The 18,858-nt window shown below is 35.1% G+C and overlaps 1 long non-coding RNA gene across 1 annotated transcript in view; it reads left to right on the forward strand.

The window, feature by feature from the left end:
• Positions 1-12,208, forward strand: part of LOC104149827 (uncharacterized) — a 43,564-nt gene extending 31,356 nt beyond the window's left edge. The window contains exon 3 of the long non-coding RNA XR_695401.2: positions 11,330-12,208. This is a non-coding gene — a long non-coding RNA (uncharacterized lncRNA). The remainder of the gene's footprint in view (positions 1-11,329) is intronic.
• The last annotated feature ends 6,650 nt before the right edge of the window (positions 12,209-18,858 follow it).

The following is an 18,858-nucleotide window of genomic DNA, read 5'->3' on the forward strand; positions in this document are numbered from 1 at the left end:
ATTATGTTGCCCCATAATGTGAGTGATCAGAACTCAGCAACTCCCACAGGGCAGATCCAGCCTTGCAAACTGCTGGGCATCAACAAGCATTCTCTGTAAGCACATTCCATTATTCATAAGCATATAGCAACAGCCTTGGTCAGAAACAGCCTGTGGTTATTGACAGGTGAATCAAAAAGCTGTGGAGAGGGACATGATCAGATTTGGGAGAAATTCTTTTTGCTGAAACTTGCATATCTCGGAAAAAACGGGTTTGTTACATATGATTTATGTGGTCTGTAGTTTATATCTCTATACTTAGTGTGATGGAGTTAATGCATGAATCCATTACGCTAGCAGTAGATAACATCAAAAATTTCCCCAGCTTCCAGATATGCAGATATGAGAAATCATCACACAAACTATCATAGAAAAGTTATACTTCTTGTTATATGTTAATTAAAAAAAATGCAAATGAAGTGCATGGTAACATGATTTGAAAGGAAAGGAGAAAGCTGAAAAAAAATTGCCAAAATAAATGATGGAGAGGTTAACTACTACTCCAAATTCCTTCTTCCAAACAATGTCATGTGATATTATCCAGATATTCTCTTAGCCCTCCAGTTTCGAAAAATGTCAAGGGTTGGAATTCTTTAATATATTTTCAGTATCTTTATTACCGTCCCTATTTATGAAATTGAAGAAGAAGTACAAGATAACAACTAGGCTGCAGTTAAATTGTCAAGAGAATAGATTAGGCTTATATTATTTTCTGTTCTCATTACACTCGTTGTCATAAGAATGTAGAATCAGAATTTTAATGTCTCATATATTTTACCAAACATGATTGTAAAATGTACTTCTCTGACCTTCTTAATCTTTATTTTCTGATTTATTAGCACATTTTATAGTTCTCTGCCCAGAACGCTTCTAATATACAGGGGGAAACTCAGAATGGTCAGTCTATGTTAAGTATAGCACTATTTAAAGCTTTATATATTATAAACAGTTTAGGACAGAGGGCATCTTCTAAGCAAGTTAGCATATTGTTTAATGGGAGGATGACTTCCATTTGAGGAGTTTACTCAACAGAGATAGTAAATAATGATCCCTGATCTAAAATGTGCCATGTAGTAAAGTAGTGATACATATTCTCAAAAAGAACAAAAAGAGAATTTATCTCAAAACACTCTTAGTGAATTCAGTGCATTTATTTATCAAACTAAAATGTTTTGGAGTACCAAACAATGTTATACCAATACATTTCTGTGTAATTGATTACGAGATATTCTTAATACCAAATGAAGAAATTAACATTAAGAAGTTTGAAGAAAAATGTCATGTAAAACATTTCTTTTATTCTCCAGTGATAGCTTATTCAGAAACAAGCAAATAAAACTCTAAGTAAAGTATGACAGCTCAAGTCTAAAATGACAACACATAGGCACTTTTGTTTACAAAGCTTCGTGATTAACTCCAAGATACAAAATTGCCAATGAAACCTTTTGACACTTTTTTTTCTCTGGTAAAACTGGCCTAAAACTAATTTTAAAATAGTCACAATACACCGATGGATTTCCATCCAACTCACTTTTACATATAATTTCCTTATTACTGAAATCTACAAACTACATTAAGAAATAGATCAGCAGAAGGGGTACAGGAAATGTTATAGACATTTGACCAAGTCTTTGTCAAATTACGAAAAAGATGCAAGTGGAATTACGTAAGATCTGTACAAATGGTTAATTTTACAGTCCCTTAGCAATTGTTGCCTCAGCATAATGTCTCAGAAGTAAGTGACAAATAGGAACCAAAAGCACTAACATTAATTCTAATTTAAATCAAATGCTATATTCGATCCAAATGCAAGTATTTCATGTCACAACTTTAATGTTTTTAGATTAAATTAATTTTCACAACAGAGCTTTGTTGAAATAAGATGCAAATAAAGTATTTTAGTACTATTTTAGCAAAATAATGAAGAGAAATCAATGCAAAATGGTGAAAGTTTTTGATTAATCTCTGTTTACATTTTGGGGAGATAGTGTGCTTAAAAATGTCATAACAAGCTCTATATTCTTCGCCATTGAATTTTTTCCCCTCAATTACAAAACCTGCATATTTAAAGTGTTTATACTTTCTTTCCTATATGAACATAAACTGATCAGAATTGCTGTTTTGATGGATAATTTTTTTTTTTATTTTGTCAGCAAAAAGTTTATTTTGGGGACAGAACTAATGTTATAGAGGGTGACATGTTTGAAACACGAATCATTCAAAGTCTGACAGGAGAAAAAAATGAGACCAGATTTCTGGATGAGAGAGGAAATTTCTAATCTATGTTGAGAGTTTCTTAGCTGAGAAAAAATAAAGAATTCTGAGCATGGAAGTTATAAAAAAAAGAGATTGTGTCTTAGGCATCAGTGCAGAAAATAAAATTAAATCTTTGCTAATCATGAAACTTATTATAAGAGTTTACTATATGTTTGCCAAAACTTTCAGTATTGATCTATTTCCCCTTTCCATTACTCCAACACACTATCACATATAGTTTCTACTTCCACATATGGTATTCCATATGGTTTCATATAAATGATACTACGAATTCAAAATACTGAGAGATACAAACATCTTTTTTTGATTCTTGTCTGTAATGCTGCTTTTCTTCTTAAACTTAAATGTACCTTAAATGACCTTTCTAAACCACATACTTGTACAGAACTGTCATTGGTATCATAGCTTACCTTTTTTTTCTTTCGGATGAAACTCATGTTATCAGAAACATCCTTTAGATAAAATCAGTAACAAAAAAAATTTTAAAATCACGCTCTTTTCTTTTTTAAACCAGGCTATTCCCATTGCTTCTGATTTCTTTTATGTGAGTTTTCAGTATGCATGTGTTTGCAAGAAAGTTCTCTGTCTGTCACTTGCCAAAAGCTATTCTTTGAACTTTCTCTAACCTAGAATAGATATGAAACATCATAGTCCATGATCTTCTACTCAACTCTTGCTTCAGCAAACGCAGTATCTGTGCTTGCATGTCTGGTTGTATCTATCTGTGTTATTATATAAACTGACTGAGTGAGGCCTTCATCAATTCAGTTTTAGGACACAGTAAGTCACAGAATTCATAATTTTTTCATGTATGTACATATAAACTATAACACAAATACTACCCATGGGTAAAATACTGAAGCTCGTTTCATATTTTTTAATTTATTCCTAACTTACTCTTGTCTCTATAGCTCTATTTATGATTTCCTCTAACATTTTTTTAAATTACATATATATCCAAATTTTTAATTTGCATATATATCCAAAAAAGTGATTCAATAAGAAGGACTCAATGAGAAGAAACACAAACGTCTTTAGAAAAGTGTTTTCATCTTCTTCTACTTAATACTTCCCTCTCTTCAGAAGCTTACACGCTTATGAATGTATCAATCATAAAATATCCCATATTTTAAAACTGCAATAAAAATTAACATGGAGTGTCAGTGTTCACATCTGCTAAATCTGTAGAAATCATTTTGGTTGCAAAAGGCTGGAGATGCAAGAATACTTAGAGGACCATGTCTACTTTTTTTAATATGCTTTCCTCAGTCATCAGCTTTTGTTTGGGGTATTAGTTGTAAAGATAAGTGCAGGAGAAGTTACCTACAGATAACTGCAAACATATTGTTGAAAACCGATTTTTACTAGCATTATTGCTGTAATGTATTTGAAACAGAAATGTAATATCAGTATGGTCACAGTACGACCTAATGGTCAAAATTATTAGCATTTTATTGATTCATAATAAATGACATCCAGACCTTTTACTAACACAGTTCTGCTTTTCTGATGCCACTAAGATTTTTGGAAAATATAATTAGACAAATGTGAGTGCATATAGTGCATCAAACTTCTGTTGTCGCATATAGGGCTAGTATATGTTCATTGACAAGAAATAACATAAACATTGTGGTAAGGTTAGTGATAAGTAAAGATGCAAGAACTACAGAGATGTTAAAATGATCCCAAAGACAAACATTAGAAATCCAGGATTCAGAGCAAAGGATCAACTGAAAAGAAAGTTAAGTGCAATTGAAGCAATTTATGCAGTTGAAGTAAATGGCCCAATGGCTATTGCACAGAAAGGAGTGCTGGATCCATAGAGTCGAAAGGGAAAGAAACAGGAAGGAACATCACTCTGCAGTGAAGGCACTCATTAGTGAAACAGCCATATAGCCACATTAGCACAATAGACTGCTCAGTCTGATTAACTTTTCTTTCGGGATGTGAGATAGTTTGTAAAAACTTGTCTAAGCTCCCATGTAGCTGTCATCTGAGGATTTAGTCAAAACAGTCTATGGAATCCAGAGAACTGTTCAGCCGGCCCTGAAGCAGACACTTATGCTGGGTTATCTGGCTAGATCTCTAAGCCTTACGCAGGGTGTGATGCTGTTGCATAAATACAGGAAACACGTTGCAGTAGAGTTTCAGAGGCACCAGAAGTGAGCATTGGAATGTGTAATATATGACCTACAGGAAACCCATGTCTTCTGAAGGAGCAGAAGAGGCCAGACATCTGATTAACCCAAGATACTTATGTTTTGGAAGGTGACTTCCACTCTACTGATATCAGTGAAAATTTTCCCGCTCACTATAATAAGGTCACTACCTCATATGTAGACAACTTTATGGTTAGGCGTCTGAATGCACAGCTGAATCTCACCCTATAATTTTCAACATTTATCTTGCAGATACTTAAGTCTGTTACTTAGATTTAACATTAACAATTGCTTCTTTCATTCAGACAGTTTGCAATGTCTTTGAATTCAAGCCCAAATTAACTTTTCATGGAAAAAGGCCCTATTTAAATATTGTAAGTTTTTCAATTCCTGCTCAGGCTCCAAAATAAATCTTTCAGGAAAGCCTATCTCATATTTCAGTCAGACACTTTTAGTTATTTCTAGCTCTTTGGAGGCCTGATTGAAAACCTGCTGAAATCAACTGATCCAGTCATTTGACTTCATCAGCTGTTGGGTAAGGCTCTGATTGCCTTTAAGTAAATATTAGAAATCATCTCATATTTCATCTTAAAGGCAAAAAAAATTACCTTCTGAATTCAAAATGGAGTAGTCCATAGCCTTCGTTTGATTAATTAACAATCACTTCACTTGATTGGAAAATACAAGATCAAGATCAATAGATTCCATTATTCAACAATTAAAACCATATTGGGCAAGCAAATGTAATTTTAAGGTCTTAAAAAAGTTCAGCATTAAGTCCTACATAGAACACTAGCGTTATTAAAGGAATTCTTAAGGCATTATTCATTTATAATTCTTTGATTGTGAATTGTAATTCACAAAGGCATTCAAAATCTGTGTTTGATAGCTTTAAGCTGTTAGAATATTAACAAAAAAGGCAGCATGTAACATCTTATTATGATTATTATAATGCAAGCGCAATGTTCTATATGTGCTTTTTGCATACAGCTAATTCTTTATCAGTTAAAACATCCTTAAATCTTTAGAAAGCTCATTATTTTGGAAGATCTAAGCATAATGGTTATTTCCAGGAGGAAGAAAAACAGTCTTCCACTCCTTTAGTATACTCAATTTTATTTTTTTGTTGTTATTAATTTCATTTTTAAAAATCTTCTTCTAATATAATCTGTACAAAACCCTATTTTCTCTATATTTAATAAACGGAAGTAAAGTTACATGATATTTTATGGTCCTCTCAGATGAGGACCATAAAATACTCAAATGTTGCCCATCAAGAAAAACTCAATAGTATCTTTGAAACTGCTATTCTTTAAAATTCACTGTAGGTTGAAAACATTATGAAACTAAAATATTTAAAAACTATTTTCATAGGACTTTGTAAACCTGAAGAAAATTACTATGAGGTCAGATTTTTTGAGCTTCTGTGGGACATCCTGGGATACAGAATTAGTCATCTGCCATGCAGACTGGATTGAAACCATAAATCCTGGGGGCCTACCCCAACTAGCAGATCGAAATGGCAATAAACTGGCAAAAAATCAGATTCAGAGATTCTGAAACACACAAACACAAATCAGTGGTGTCTCAAACAGATTAAAATTAATTTCCAATTGAAAATAAAAAAGGTATGGAAACATCCTAGAAATTATTAATGTTCAGCAAACTGCAGAACTATTGAAGGGTAAATAATTACCTTTAACAAAGTGATGTAAAATTCCACTTTTGCAATTCAGAAGTTGCAGCAGAGTCCCGGTCCTATTCAGCTTTTCCTTTGACTTCAGTGAGGCCAGGATTTCACATGGCCTTTTTCCCTGTGGCATACAAAATGGTAGGACTCTCTTTTTCTCCATTTTTCACGATATTTGTTAGAAGGTTCAGCTGAGAGGACTTTTGTATTTATTTATAATGCATAAGCATCAGATGCGCAGGATTTTGAAGAGAAGACGGGTCTTTCTACTGCCTCTTGCACAGACATGCACACACAAACAGGTCTCACCAGGAGCTCGTCCAGACCTACAGCCTTACCAGTAGCCAACTCACAACCCCTCGGTTTCCCCCGTTGCTAGCCTGGACCTCCAGGTCCCCCCAGCACCACAGATGCATGTGTGTGTGTGTGTGTGTGTGTGTGTGTGTGTGTCTCCATCCCAGGGGCGATCCCCATCCATGTGGCGCCCGGGGTTTCTCCTGCAGCGCACGGCGGTGGGTGTCCCCCGACCCCAGGGCTGGTGGCTCCTGGGACGCCCCAGGGGGGTCTGGGGCAGGAGTTCTGCTGGCTCCCGAGGGGGGACGGGGGCTCCCCCTCCTGCCTGCCACCTCCCTGCCCCTGTGTGCGGGGATGAGCCTTTAATCATATTACCTAACAGACATCTTTTTTGTCTCTGTTATAAATAAATTAACAGAGGATAATGAAATCAGGCCACCACTTATTGCAACAATTTCTATCCTTCACTACAAGAAATGCCTTTTTACATAAATAGACTTGAATTATTTAGCAAGACAAGAGAGGCATGGAAGAAATTATTAACTGTATAGCTATCCGTAAAACACTCAATTTGTTGCTTGTAGATGCAGCAAGTGGGCAGAAAAGTGTACTAACTTAACTTATTATGCATCTAGAGGTAAACTAGAAAATTTCTTTCCTAGCTCCTGAGCAGAAACATTCTCATTCCTGTCTCTTTTTTCTAAGTTTTCACAGTATTTATCTTCTTTCTTCTTTCCTTCTTTCTCCATTCTCCTTTTTTCTTTTTTCTTTTTCCTTCTTTCTCTTCTTCTTTCTTCTCTTCTTCTTCAGTTTCTACTTCTTCTCTGCTATTTTGAAAGGAAATTACAACTGGGATTCCAATTGTGTATAGAAAGGATTGCCAATGTTTCTCTTTCCTCCTATCTCAAATCAATTAATTAAAGGTATTTATTACTTTTATATTGCTTTCTAGACATTAAAGTGACTTTTGAACACAAAAGCTGATCCACACGCTTCTCCTTCCATTCAATGGAATTTTAATTTAGACCTTGCTAGGGCTGCAGATAAATGACTAGACCACCAACAAGACCCTGGTCTGAGGTTAAGGCTCACTAAACAGGACATGGAAAAATACTGGAGAGAACATGGCAAATCATTGGAAGTGGTAGATAAAGATATGAGAAGCTGACCAAAATTACAGATAGCGCCATTAGGGATGGGTTGCACAGGTACATAAAGGTAAAAAATGGTCAAACTTCAAAGATAACTGCATGGGAAGATTAGGGATCTTTTGAGGAGCAGAGCCTTGCAAGGCCAGCAGAGCCCGGGTAACCCTATCAGTAAAAGACACATATAAGTCTGAGATGATCTGGGTAATAGTACCAAAAATACAAAATTTGGATATGGATGTACAAAAAAATGAGATCAATGGGGAAAAAGTCATGAGGGGGATTGGTTATCTGGGAGGAGACATGTACTGTGGTGGAAGAAGAGTCAGGTATATAAAACATGTGACTGAGGTTATCTGGGGGTACCCACTGAGTAGACTGCCTGCGTGGGGACAGCCAACCAAACCTGTTGTTCTGACCACACTACAAGAGTCAAACCAGCATCTGTGGTCTGGAGGACAAAGCTTGCGCAGGGGATGCTTCTCCTGCACATTAAGGAACACCTGGGCAGACCTATCAAGCATCTTGGTGTCACCATATTGATGCCCACTCCTGGTCTAATGGTGTCAGCAAATACCCACTCCTTCTAACCAAACTCAGAATTTTTGAATGTATAGAGTCTTAGATATAGAAAAAAAAAAAAACAAAAAACATTTTATTTCTTTTAGGTGAGGTCATCCTGTCATTTTTAGTATGTGATTCAGCTGCTGCATTAGCAGTGTCATTTGGAAAAGGCTGCCTGGGCTCCGGGAGGTGTTGAAGGGAGGCAGCAGCTGATATCCTTATCTCAGGGAGAAAGGTTTGTTGAGGGATGGCCTGACCGTGGGACAACAGTAACTCTTCTCCTCCTGGTACATGCAACAAAGGAGATGCCAGAGAAGGAGATGTCCCTATTCATGAATGAGGCATTGAATGATGCAGGGACGTTTAGGCTGCTTATTTCTGAATATAAATGGCTATAGGAAACTAGTGGTGTTGGAATGATTTCTTGAAAGCCTGAGTAGCATTTATTCCAACAAATTTCAGGTATCTAACTTGGCCAGCCAAATTAGGAAATTAATCTCCTTATACTCCTTATATTTTGTGGGCAAAAAAGAAGTGCTCTCCCAGGGATCATTTAAGGATGGGGCAGGTTAAAACCTGAGAAGTTAGTTCCTTTCTCCTCCGATTTTTGTGTGATCCTCACCCTAAAACAAAAGTTGGTGAGAGAGGGGCCTAATAGGGTAGAATTACCACTGTGCAACAAATCCACAGAACATATTTGCTAACCTTCCTGCTCCACTGACTAAATTTTCCTATATGATAACTCCGTACCACTGAGCATTTAAAAATACTTAAAATTATATTAAAATACACATTTATTTTTAATAGTGTATTCTGAGGTTTAAATTCCATAATACAGAAAATGTGACAAGTTGTTACTAAAAGTTGCATTACTGCAGTCTGTCCTGCAACAAGCCTTTAACCTTGACAAAGATCCATTGAGATTAACCTCTAGAGAAACTGGTATCATATGCAGCATCTTTAGCCTCAGGTTAATGGGATAAATAATTGAGGCAAGTATATTGGGTAATGAGGTGAATTTTAACATTTTAATATAATAATTAGATCTAACCAATTGTCAAGTCTCTCTACAAGCTTTATCTGTCCTGGGACTTGTTATTTTTAGCACAGAATGCAGTCAAGAATGCAAATTAATGAAGATCACAGCACTAGGCAGAAGTAGAGCACAGCACATATCTCATGTAGCTACAGAAAATGAATATATCCTTCTAAAATCTACAACTCTTTTCACACGTGTACCTACTGGAGCGGATTGCATCAAAAACATCTGTTCCAGCCTACTGCATAACAACTTCTAATTAACTCACCTGTAGAATTCAGAGTCTCTATTCTGCTTCCTACCATGCTGGCATGAAGTTTAAGATAATACTAAACAAAAATCAGTATATTTTAGGTATTTTTTATTGACTCATAAAGGAGTAGTTTTATGCATTTTCATTTGCTCACAATGGCATGGCAAGTGCCTATAATTTGCAGTGTATGAAAATAAGGAGTTTCACTCTGCAAAGTCTTTCTGAAAGAATTCACATAGTGTAAAAAGTAGAGTTTCAGTCTGTATGGTATTGTTACCTCACAGTTTCAGGATAAGACCTAATAAATAAGCAATATTACTTCAACTTCTTTCAGGTACTGCCCCTCCCCCCCCCCCCCCCCCCCCCCCCCAGAGTGGACTCAGGTGAGCAGGTTGCTGAAGCATTGACAGGAGGAATTAATGATAATAAATAATCATTCAGTAGCAGAGTGATGGGACGATTTGTATTATAGGCCTTTTATTCCATCTGGGAACAATATCTTGGCAGCATTTTCATCAGAATGTTATTTTACCCTTTCTGCCCATCATAACAACAAAAAAATTAATCAAATTAAAGCATGAGAGTAGTATTACTTCCCCATAAAAAGGCATATTTTTACATAAGTATATGATTTATTGAATGGATAGCCGTATGGAGAACCAGTAATGTTACTATCAAAGTCCTAGCAAAGAAAATTTGCATCTTTCTAAAATTACATTTCTGTCTTGACACGTCATGTTACCATTTAAAACATATTTTGCTGTATGCATGTAGTGAAAACTTCTGGTTTCAATCTGTAATTCTCATTTAATTTTTTTTTTTTTTAATGTCGGCTGAATTAACATTTGCAATTTTATCTTGTGCTTTTATTCCCACCTGAAAGCTGTGAGTGAAAAATCACTACTTTCCTACTGACTTTTACAGGATACTACAGACAGAAAAACATGAAACAACCCAGATATACTTTTAAGGACACCCTTGTGCATTGAATTGAAGCCTCACAATACTCACAAGATTTGCAATCCGACCTCTTACCTTTTCTTCTCCCCTTCTATTGTTGTGAGCTGAAACAAAAGCCATAATACAAAAGGTTAAAAAAGAAATCGAATAACAAGTGAAGTCATAAATTGACAAAAAGAATCAAGACTACATTTTGCTCCTTTCCTGAAAAGCCTGTGGGAAAAATTGCTGAAGACCTTCAGGAGATAACAATAAAAATGAAGCTGGGTTACTCTCTAAGGGAAGTCAGCAAGAGCTTGTTTTTAATAGCGTTTTTCTTTTCTTGACAGGTAAAGTCAGCTAGCTCTCCCTCTCATGTCAAATAAAAGGAAAAAATGGTAACATTTTAATACCACTAGTCAAAGAGAAAAAATCTTTAACCAGGAGTTTATAATTTCCTGGTAATTGTTTTAATAAGAGGATAATAGATCTGAACATCTGGACCCTTCTGCAACTGTAGAATATAGGATAAGATTCAGCCAGTGATGAACTGAATACGAATATTAAACAACACTTGTAATTCCTTCAGTATTGTTGTCCTTTAGAATTTTTATCTCTAAACTAAGGAAGGGAATGGCTGGCATTGTTTTGGAAATGATAGACAATTTGTATGACAAACTATTGAATTGCAAGTATACAGGCAAAGTTGTTATCTTACATTTTCACCTTCTATGATAAAAAATGTAATTCTATTTTCTTCTTGGATTCCATAAGCAGAGAAGATGCTACAAAAGATCTGCTCACAGACAGCTTCTGTGCTTACTGGGGAGTGGGGCGAATTTTGAAGAAACTGGGCATGTTATTGTATGTATAGTGCTATTACATGCAGACTCATCCCCAAAATGTGTCCATGTTCTGTTTGTCCAGCTCTGGTTGTTCCTGAGTTACTCTCCCTCTGGAATTCAAAGGCTGAACTGGAAATAAAGCTGGTGAAAGTTGATGGGCCAAGAAGAATAGAAGTCTGTGAATGAAGAAGGTTTTAATGAAGAAAGGACAAGGAGTATGAATGCTTTAATTTTTAATTCTCCACTGCGGAAATTTAAAATATTACCTTTTCCACTTGTAGTGGTGTAGCCTGGAAATTTAAAGTATTACATAGTGAGCGTCTCCTTTTACGACAATAGGTTTCCATCTAGCCGTGTGTTGCATCCCACTCAGGCTGTGAATGTGGTACTGAAAGAAATGAGTGATGTGCTGCACATAGGGATGCATTAATATCATTGTTTTTCTGACAGGTTTCTATTGAGCTGCCTAAAATACTGCTGATAATATAGAGTTCCAGTACCTGCTCTGCTTCATTGATAATTTGGTCTGCTATAACTAGAAAAAATATAATTAATTATTTATAAATCTGGGCTTTTATATAAAGAGCAAAGCTTATTTTCTTTACAGCCTCTTAGATTTAAAGCTATAAAAGAAGTGAAGTAAATTAAATTGCTGCTTACATATAATTACATAAAATTCACATCTTAAAAAGGTAGTGCTCTACATAAAGATCAGTGAATTGAACCACTGAATATATCAAGCAAAATTCAATTATAAAGCAAAACATTGGATCAATCTTATCAGGCCATGTGCATGTTATGAAAAGCAACTTTTAAATTTTAACATCCCAAAGCAAATTAGAAACTTTGATTTGTTGTTATTGTTGTTGTCTCCCACTGAGTTAACATACTGAGGCCCAGAAACAAGTTGCATTCATTCAACAGCAGGAAACTATGTCCCTAGATGAACCGGGGTATTTCCTTTTTTGAGCTAATTTCCTAAAATTATCTCTCTTTCTTCTTTTGTTTTTTTTCATCATCAAGAAAAAATTTGAATACATATTCAATCTAAAGATTAGTGTACAAAAGGATGGATCATGCAAGTAAACATCTCAATTTGTCTAACCTTTTTGACATCCTTTTTTTTTAACTCACCTTCCTCCCCTCACAGTGATTTCTATTAAAAACAGACTCAGTGAAAAAACCTTTATTTTTTTTCTATTCTTTCCTCTCCTTGATCAACCCTTAAATATAATCTGCACAAAGGAGTGGTTTTCTTGAAACTCTTGTACTGCTAAAAAGAAGCTACGCATATTAGTAACTTACAGATAGTGGATCATGGTATTTCAGGATGGCATTTCCCTAGCTTTGTTTTCTCTCCTGCGTAAGAACTGAGTTGGGGAGGGGGGGGAGAGGGAAAGAAATTCTATTACCAATTCTCACGGTTGCAAGGTATTTTACAAAAGAACTAACTGTTCCTCTGATTGTTTGGTACTTTTATTCTCAGTTGTACTTTCAGAAAACAAGCAAAGAAGATTATCTAAAATCACTCTACAAGATTGAAAACACTGAGCTTTCACCCTTACTGAGTTCACCAAGTCTCTGTGAAAATGCACCACTTTTCATGCCAGAGTACTTTTAATTGAACTCGTGTACAGATCTTTGTCAGCTTTCTAAATGCTAGAGAAGAGGAAAGGTAAAACATGGCTTCTACACTAGTATATATATAGAAGGGCTACAGAACTACAGTATAACCTAGGAAAATTAATAAAAATAGCAGAATTTAAAAGAACTCTAATGAAAAATTCTGATATGATTAAGCAATAAACCTAATTTTCACCTCTCTAGCTCTTTGAAACAGAAAAAAATTCCTGTGGTTCAAGGAATGTGGTTCTCATTACTGCATGAGAATCTGCTTCTGGGTTACTCATCTTATAAAGTACAATATATATCCAGCTCTTTTGACAAGGTTGTGCAGTATATCAAGACTTACAGATTTTTAAAAGTCTCAGTATACTGAAGGTCAAATAGAACTTTTACTGTCACCATGGTTCACCAAAAGTGTAAATTCACTGCTAGCACCCAAAAGGTGAATTCAGAATCCTACTATGGGTCATAAATGCTGTTGTAAGAAGCAGGGTGATGACTACTTTGTTCAAATATTTTTTAAAAAAGTGTTTTGTTCTACCAGATTTTCTGTTAGATATTGTCTTCGCTATCACAATAACCTGAGGTCAAGTCATTAAGTGTTAAGTTAGCATAACCACCATATTGTGTTTCTGATAAATTTCAGATACTGATTATGTGCCTGTGCCTAGTCCCAAACCAGATTGTCCCCCCTGTCTGCTGATATGCTGCAGTTTGGTAACAGCTGATCACAGTCCCAGTCCTGACATTGTTCTCAGTGATCTGTGGGAACAGACGTTACAACCTGATCTCTACACACCACTGAAGCACTTCAGTGTCTTCTTTGTTCTTCTGCCATTTTTTGTTGTTTGTTTCTTTATTTCTTTGTTTCTGATAGTTGTGACTGGTTTGCTATGAACAATGGTATGCGTGCATGGTTTTGCTTTCCTCGGGAATTTAAAGGATTAAGGGAAGATTGAGAATCAGCAAGTGACTTTTTTTGTTCCTGAGATACAAGACCTTCTGTCTTTTTGAATATTGGATCAAAACTTCTGTTTGAGGAGTGGATATCTAGCAGAATAAGTGTCTTTATCTAACATCCTGCTACCCAATAGTTTCATTTCCTAGATAAAAGGGAATTTAAGGAATTTAACTGAGCAATATATTGTATACTTGAAATCTTCAGGGTTACCCAAGATGATTAAGAGTTGCATTAACAGAGGTATTATTAACATTTTGTATTAACAGAGGAGAACAAAATACTTTCAAAACTGAGATTGAACTAAAGTCAGGTACCAGCTCTTTTTGGAGACCTCACTTTGGGGATGTACCCAAAGTGCTAGGCTCTGGAAAATCCATTGAAGCAGACACCATCTTTCAAAGGTCAGTTATATCTCTGGACTGTAGAGGTTAGTTTGGAACAATCAAAAGACTAATTTCACTTTCCCTTCTATTTGTGCAGCAGGATATACAATCTTACAGGCTGAGATCCTGTTACTGCTTTCATTCCTGCTGAGAAGTGTTTCTTCTGTGGTATACTAAAGTATTAGTATTGCTTAATTGTACATGTAAGTATTTGGTAGTCATTCCTTGCTTGTCAGCCAAGGTGAGCTTAACTAAGGAGCAAGCAAAAGCCTGTAAAGATTTTTACAAGATGTTTATTCTATTTAAATGAGAAATCTGAATTTCTGTATCCTTTTTTTTTTAAAGCTCATGTTAATCTGTGGATGTTGTCATTAAAATATATAGTGCTGGTACCAGTCTTGGGCAAGATACAGCAGTGATTTCATAGCTATTCAAGGTTATTTTCCCATTTATTTGTTATTTTGTCCCATTCACTCAAGGGATAAGCCATGAAATACAGAAAATGAGTATGACACAGGCACGCTGGACTTTAAGGATCATTTGAGTTAGAGTATACAGTCCTTACTTTCTCTACACCTTCCTACCCATCTTCTGTCTATAAAAATTGAAGAGTTTCTTGAGAATATCCTTGTTTATATCACATCCGTGTTTATCTCAGTAAAGATACTGAAAGACTTTTTCAGCACTGCCCTTGAACTGCTGATCAGTTCAACTATGTTAGGGAAGCAAGCAGTGGGGAACGGCCAATCCCCTTTTGAACTAGTTGAGTGGGGCTTAGGTTATCAAAAGCTAAGGTCTAGTTTCTTTTCCTGAGAAAATTGAGTAAAACAGATTGATATTTGTCTGCAGCAGCTTGCTGTTATCTATATGTAACAGGAGTGCCAGTTTATGAAGATAGAGCTATTCTGGTGTTAAGGTTAGGAGAAGTCTTTGCCTCTATCCAGAGTTTTTAAATGCCTTATTGGAGAAAAAAATTTCTCAGGACTGTTACCGGTGACATAATTTTTCCTTACATATCGAAGACTAATAAAAGGAGGAGATGGATTTTCTGTGGAACACTGGTTATTAGCACAGCAGGGAGCACTGATTGCCAATCTCCTTCTCAGACTTCTGGCATCAAGCATCAGACTGTAAAGGTCTAGAGCAGCAGGAGGAAAAAATATAATACTATCTTGCCTAAATCTGCTCACCAGCACTGCTCATAAGAGTTGCAAAAAAAGACCAGGTTCACAGGATGTGTTCAGAGCAGGAACACTCAAGGTGCTTGGCTCTGTCTTAGCTTTGAATGTATCTGTTATCTCTACCAGTATTTATAAACTTTTTTCTTTTTTTTTTTGGTTATAGAAGAAACTCTTGGCATCAAAATTATATGTGATTAATTATCATTATATGTGATCCTCTCTCTTCTTTCTCTGTGAAATTAGTGATTTAACAGTACTGAAAACTAAATACTTTTCACCAGATATCTCTACTTTCACCATGCTGAAGTGCATGAGCTCAGCTCTAAGAGGTATTGACTAGCATCTGTTTACTGATTTCTCTAAAATCATCATTCTGATTTTTCCTTTTCTATTCTGGGTAATATATTTTTTATTTTTGTTGTTTTTCCTTTCCCCTCCTCTTTTGAGGTATGAGCAAAGAGGATGGCAGTTTCCAAGTTTCTAAAAATCACAAATATCCTCCAGATTCTTCTAAGTCCTCTTTCACATAGACATAAATAGGTCAGGCAAGCATACTTTTTACTCTTTGGATCAAACCACACCTTCCCACCCACCCCTTAATGGAGTTCTTAATGGAGTATTCCAGACAAGAAGCTATAATTATGTACTCGGCCTATTTCATATAAAATAGAGCCACGACCTGATTAACACAAAAAGGAATTAGCTTTATTAGCTCTACCTTGGCTAGATCTCTGGCTCAGAAAAAGAAAATTCAGATAAAAATCAGACAAAAGCCTTTACAAATAAACTGAGTATTCTTTCTCACTTACTCACCAAGAAAGTCATAATAAAAATAGTAATTCTTCATTAAAACAAAACATCTATTAATATCATGTGTTACAAAATGAGTTGCTTGAACCAAGGAGTTTAACATTTTCAGGGACAAAGGGTACTTGACTCAAATGTATTACAAAGCTTAATATTTTATGTTTTCTAAAATTTCTTCATCATTATTTTTTCTTATGCATAACCCTAAGAATGTCAAAAGTTCTTTTACTTTGTCTTCTCTTCTATTAGTTATGGGTGAGTCACATCTGTCTAGTGAACCTAGAGAAAAAAGGTAGCATATAATTTATAGCATTACATAAAACAACCTGTAGTTAGTATATTGAATAGATCTTACTGAAAACATATCAGAAATTTGTTTTTTTTTTTTCATAATAAAAATATTTTCTCATTTTCCGGGAAACTTAGTAACTTTTATCTTACATTTTAATTTTCTGATCCACTCATTTTTTAAATAGAGAATATCACTGGGAAACTATTCCAAATTGTTCTAGATAATAAATAAACCCTAAAAAAAGTAATAATTCATAATAAGGAGAATTAATAAGTCTTATTTTTGGTAGCACTTCGACATCCTACAGTTTGAAATATCTACTAGCTGAAGCCAATGCTTTCATCGAGGTCTAAGGGGCTCTATACTGCAACTTTAGCTAAATTAAATGTAAGATTTTAGATAGAATCAGTGGTTGAAACAAGCTAGTGTAGGCTAACTGAGTCGAGATGCTTCGGGTTCAACTTCCATACCACTATTTCTGGTGTTCCACTTCAACCCTCATTCTGCTCAATGAATTACGCCACAAAGGCATATCAGAAAACATGTGTGTGCATGATACAAAACTATTAGAAGTAAAGTTTTTCTTATCAGTACTAGCATGCTTTAGAAGTAAGGTAGACTTCGTGCTGAGAAACAGTTTAATAAAGTGCAATCAATACACCACTGAGCTGCAGCAAACTGACGTCATACTCCAAATAATTCAGATCTTAAGCTTTCTTATGCTGCAAATGATCTTCTGCATGTGGATTGTTTAAATGGAAGTTTAGTGCTGTAGGAGTTAATCATTTTAATTTGAACTGGTATTTTGCATAGAAGGCTTCTTAAAACAGTAAAATATATTTACATTTAAAAAATAGAATAGAAAAATCAATTAAGGGATTACAAAGGAATGTCTGGAACAAATTCTGACATTTTCTTTTTTTTTCCCTCACATCAATATTTTAGATAAATAAATAAATATAGCAGTTTACAACAGATACAAATTAGTAGTTTGGATCTGATCTACTAAATACTGCCCTTGCTAAGACTATTGAACCATTTAGGCAGCTAGATATCATGGCTGTGAAAGGTAACTCCACCTACAGAAATCAGGAAGCTTCAGCCCTATTACTCCAGTGAGCCCATCAGGCATAGGAAGCTTTTGATCTTTTTTTTTTTTCCTTTAGGGCTTGTGCAGAAAGTCCACCAAATAGTTGCTGGAAGAAAAAGAAAAGATTGATAGGATATTTTCTATAATGTAACAATTATAATTACAAGAGTCAAGTATGCAATTACATTTTTAACCTGCTGAAAGCACTGTCCCATCATCAAAACAAAACATATTTTGTTGCTTTTTCCTCGTTTTCATTAACTCCATCTCCTTTCTCTCTCCTTCTAGGAGTAGACAAAGTAAAATGATAAATATGCTGAAAAAAGCGTAGTTACAAACTCAGTAAAAGCTAGGAACGATTCCTTAATAACATATAATCGCAATCAGACAAAATTATAACTACAAAAAGATGTTACTTGCTTGAGAATAATTAGAAAATGTTCACATAAATAAGCTTCTTAAACAAGAAACACTCCAAAATTCTTGTTGGTATTATTCCAAAAGAATAAACGTACTTATCTATTTTTCTATTTTTTTCTATTTTATATAATCCACTCGATCTTATTGCTTTTTATTCATCATTATCTTTTGAAAAAGAGAGAAGAAAAAAGTGAATGAATTGATAAAGACTCATTTTTTTAGAGCTCTGAAGCATTTTCAATTTCTATTGTCTTCAATAAAATATAAGAACGTTGGCACCTTGCAGAGCTATCCGTCGTCGTTTTATGATGTCGTCTATGAAGTAGCATTTGTCTTATATTATTTTGTTCAGGCAATGATCGGTTGAACAAAAGGCAACTCCAATATACTTTTTATTTTTTGAAACCTTGACACTTAAATTTCTAAGTAAGTCCTTCAGCAGAGATTACCCTTTAAATAAAGTACTTGATTTTTAATTTCATTGTAGAAGCATGTTATTATTTGGTCGTCTCCAGAGTTTGCTAGTGCAGTTAAAAGTGATTTTACAGTCACTAGCATTCTCAGAATGCAAAACCCGCAAAGCATCAACAGTCATGTTTGTATTTATCCTTATCAAAGCAAGATACACCGTAAACTAGCTTGCGCATTTTTTTGTCTGCTTGCTTGCTTATTTTTAAAATGCTGTCTCACATAGTGGTACCTACTAGAACCTAGATCTTTGTCCGAGGCTAATCAAAATAGTGAAGTTAATTGGATAAAGCAAACTTAATTTTTAAAGATAGGTAACAAATACAGGAGTGGCAAAATGGCAGAAAATATGCTGCACCATCCTAACATGGTGTCTCAGGATG

The sequence above is a fragment of the Struthio camelus genome, chromosome 1 (assembly GCF_040807025.1).
Source record: "Struthio camelus isolate bStrCam1 chromosome 1, bStrCam1.hap1, whole genome shotgun sequence".
NCBI classification, from domain to species: Eukaryota; Metazoa; Chordata; class Aves; order Struthioniformes; family Struthionidae; genus Struthio; species Struthio camelus.